The sequence below is a fragment of the Octodon degus genome, unplaced genomic scaffold (genome assembly GCF_000260255.1).
Source record: "Octodon degus isolate 3935 unplaced genomic scaffold, OctDeg1.0 scaffold00240, whole genome shotgun sequence".
NCBI lineage: Eukaryota > Metazoa > Chordata > Mammalia > Rodentia > Octodontidae > Octodon > Octodon degus.
This window is the reverse complement of record NW_004524816.1, coordinates 1385929-1390656: the sequence shown is the minus strand read 5'-3', so window position 1 is coordinate 1390656 and position 4728 is coordinate 1385929.

The window sequence follows — 4728 nt, the reverse complement described above, 5'->3', positions numbered from 1 at the left end:
AACTTCCTGCAGCCCTGCCCTGCTTCTGTGGAAAAGTCTCAGTCTTTGGAGGAGCTTGATCTTGGCAGCTGTGCCATTTTGGAGGAGCTTTGGTTTTCACTGTGGAGTGCTGGTCTACACAGTCAGTACAGAAGGAAGAGAGAGGCTTGATGGATACTGCAGCTGCTGCTCCTCCTCTGCTGTTCATTATTTTCTGCTGTATGAACTGCTATCCTTTGCCTTGGAGCCAGTGGAATATGGACTAAACCCTCCAGTAACTGTGAGCTAAATAAACCTTTCCTTCCTTCATTTTGAGTGTCTGGTATTTGTCGCAGCAACAAGTAAAAAGTAACTAAGACAAACACCCTCCTCAGCAACTAATGGGTCACAGATAAAACTAAACAAGAAATTCAACAATATCTACAATTCAATGAAAATTCAAGAACAACTTATCAGAACTTATGGGATGCAATGAAAGCAGTTACTAGAGGGAAATTTATAGCTATGAACTCACACATTAGGAAAACATAATGGAACAAATAAATACCCTAATGCTGCACCTCCAACCTCTGGAAAAGGAAGAGCAAACCAATCCCAAAGCCCAAAGATGTGAGGAAATTATAAAGATTAGGGCAGAAATTAATTCAATACAGATGAAGAAAACAATACAAAGAATTAATGAATCAAAAAGCTGGTTCTTTGAAAGATTAAATAAAATTGATAAGCCCCTAGCTAACATCATCAAAAACAGGAAAGAAAAGAACTCAGATATATAAGGGAGACTGGAAGGTAAGTGGTGTTAAATGAGCACAGGGTCTCACTGCACAGGTCAGACTCGTAGTGGTCCTCCTGTTTTCAGCCTCCCCAACACTGTGATTACAGGCGTGTACAACTATGACTAGAATTAGTCACCCACTCAATGCACCCAGGGGTAGGCCCAGCATGGCATGTGGTACAGGGAATCAAATCCTAGTTCCTGCACTTGTCTAAGCATGAGCTTACTTCACTACGCTATCTCTCAGCCCCTCAGCTAATGTTTAGATTGAGCAGGGTTTTTTTTTAAAGGTATTTATTTATTTATTTATTTATTTATTTATTTATTTTGGCAGAACTGGGGATTGAACTCAGGCACTTGTACTTGCCAGGGAAGCGCTTATTCCATTGAGCCGTCTCCCCAGCCCCATATTTTAAAAATAATTTTATTGAGAAACAAATAATGATGAGACAGTTTCAAAACCAATTAGTAGGACAGTTACAATAATTAATACATTGCATATTGTTGTCTTTTTAGTGGTTGTTCATAGTGCAAGAAGCAGACATGGGGCTGGGGAGATGGCTCAGTGGAATAAGCACTTCCCTAGCAAATGCAAGGGCCTGAGTTCAATGCCCCGTTCCGAAAAAAAAAAAAAAAAAGAAAGAAAAAGAAAAAAAGATGTAGACATGATATCCTGTCCAAACACCATTAGTATAAATCTTTCTTCTCATTGAATTAAGAGAAAGCAGATGCATATGTATCCTATTTTGTATACACAAATACAAAATGGTCCTTCATTTGTGTCCTTTTTTTTTATCAGATATGAGTATTCCATTGTCGTTTAAATATCGAAGGTATGTAAATTCAGCAAAATATTCCAATATAGTCCAGAAGTCCATAATAGTAGTGGGTTATCCACAGGACTGGCAATGTCAGAAATTGCTGACTTGAGCCTTTTACAGCTCAGCATAATTAATATGACTTCACTTTTTATACTTCGTTTTTATACATTTCTGTGGGATGGTTAAGACCAAGAAAGAGCAAAACCTATATAACAAGAAATGTTACTTTTATGTCTGACAAGGTCAGTCAAATCCCCTCAGGATTTATCATGAAACCCTGTACCACAGTTTGTAGATCCTTTGTCAGTGTCAGCCATGTGCAGGAGTCATGGCCATTGTTTGACCAATTTGCTCTCTGTGAAAGCCTGAGTCTCCTTAGGCACACTCTACATCATCGATCAATTTCCTCTGTGGCCACATAATCTCCTTAATCAGAAAATTTGGGACACAACTGAGTTACATGATGTTACAATACAGGTTCTCCTATGTCCTGAGTGAGCAAGTGTTTAACAGTCTTTTAACACTATAAGGTAGTCCCTAGTCAGTTCTGGAGGCAAAATGTTGACATCACTAATTTCTCTTCGTGAAAGTATTAAAATAATAAGTTGTAAGTGATTAAATGTACAGGAGATTCATTACTATGGATGGAACATACAATTCATATTGACTATGCATTTTCCATGTAAAGGAAGTGATACCAGCACAGAAAGCATTTCAAAGTCACTGGAGGATATACACAGGGATTGATATCTAGGAGGAGCCTTATGCATTTAACAGGACACAGGCTATTAATTTCTTACCATTTCTTATCAATCTCTGTGGAGAGAGAGTGCTAGTACTTATAAACCTTTTAATATGAAGGTTTTGCAGTGATCAAATAGCACATTGTGCAGCTTTGACTGGGTATAAAATGGGTTGTGGTCAAATTATTGGATCACAATAAAGGCTTTTACTTACTTGCCCTTCTTCAGCTTTCCTAGACATCATAATAGGTGTCAGATTTATAAGGCCTCTGGGAATTTTTTTTTCTTGAAACTGGCCCTATGGTCTGAACATTCCTTTCAGATAGTTATGTTTTGTTTGTCTTACCTAAATCTCTCTTTATATAGCAGATACGAGTAGCTACTGAGCAACCTGAAAGTGACTTTCAACAGACTTACTTCATTGACCAGCTTGATGGAGGAAATACAGACTTAATTACAGCAAAGCAAATATAATGAAATCATCTTACTATAGTAAAGCAAATTTTATTCAATTATCTGTGTGGCAATCTTGCATTGAAATTTGACAAGTGACTGGATAGGGCATGTTACAATCAAGTTAATCAGCTGCCAAACCCTGCAACTGAACCCGTGGGGGTTGTGACAGTTGTTGACCAAAGCTGCAACCTGCAAGAACTGACACTTGACTCCCAGGGAGACTTCCAGCTATGTGGTGCCATATGCAGCAAGCATGTGGCCCTAAGCTACCCCCTAAGGATGGCAAATCTCCTGTTTTAGAGGCTGCCTATGATTTCCTATACATAGTTTACATGGAGCACAAAGACCTCACAGGTTAGGCATGATGCTGCAGGTTGGATATTTGGTTCTGCTGTAAGCTCTTCAGTAATGCTTGCAGAATCTTGAACACTTCCTTCAGGCCTACCTATCTCATGCTTTCATGGTTGCTAGTAGAAGAGGAATCTTATGATAAAAATAAAAAGGGGTATATATGACTTGCTTTCACAAAGAAGAGATTTTGCACAGGACCTTGATTTAAAATTACTGTCACTCCATTGTGTAAGAATCTATTATAATTTGAAGCATGCAAAATCTGTGATTCAGACTCTGTGCTTCTCATTAACATTCATGCACTAGGCAGCATTCATAGTGATGCCTGCAGCAGCAATGTTCATGGTAGTCAAGAATGGCCCACACCAAGGGGCTGGCGAGATAGCTCAGTGGACTAAGTGCCTGCTTAAGCAAGCACAGGGACTGGGGTTTGATCCCAGGTACCACATGCCAGGCTGGCCCCTTCCCCAGGAGCAATGAACTTGGCACCTAGACCGGGTGTGGTGGTGCACACCTGTAATCCCAATGCTGGGGAGGCTGAAAACAGGAGGATCACTATGAATCCGAGATTGGTAGTGAGACCCTGTAGCAAATACATTAAAAAAAAATAAGAAAAAAGAATGGCCTACACCAGCAATGTGCACAAACTGAATAGAGCCTTAGTTACTTTTGTAATGTTTTAACTTTACAACAATAAAATAGTGGTGGGCAGAATCCTAAGATGGTCCCAAATCACTGCCCCCAGTATTCACATCTCACATAGTCCCTGGGTCTGTAATTTTGATAGCTCTTATTCTCAGCATTATGTTATGTCCAGTGGGCACAGATGATTTAAAGAAAGGGAGAATTCTCTGAGCGGGCCCCACATCATCACAAGGTCATCTTAGATCTGGCTCTAAAGGTGGAGACAAAGGAAGTTAGAGATTCAAGTTTTGGTGCAGGACCTTCTTTTTGTTGAAGAGGGCTGTCAAGGAATACAGGCAGGCTTTGCAATTCAAGGGTTAGCTGCAGGCTAATAGCCAGTAATGAAACAGGCACTTCAGGAATGAGTACTGCCCCAAACAAGCAAGCTTGGAGGGGGAACCTGAGCTGGAGATGAGATAGGCACCTGGACGAGATGCCTTACATTTGCCCGATACTGCACCGAAAAATGAAATGACCATGATTATTAGCCACGCCATTTCTCATTAATGCTCAGATACCAGGAGAACCCAGCCATAGTAAAACCCAGACTTCTGACCTACAGAAACTGTGGGATTACAAGTGGATTTTAAGCCATCAAGTTAATGGCAATTTGTTAAGTAGTATTAGATGACAAATACAAATATATTTAAATATTTATTGATTACTTTATAATAACTTAAATTTGAAATAATTTTTGAAGTCTAGTTACCATTGATAACATTCTGAGTAGGTTATGAGTGTTAACTGTTTTTGTAAAATGTGTCTGGAGAGCTATATTCAAGTATTCTTTAGTTCATTTGCTTACCATGGGAAAGAACAAAGGGCTTATGTGTGGATCAGTTTTAGGCTATTAGAAAGACCCTCCTAGACAGCTCAGTGGTCTAAGCACTTGGCTGGTAAGCTCAAGGACCCAAGTTTG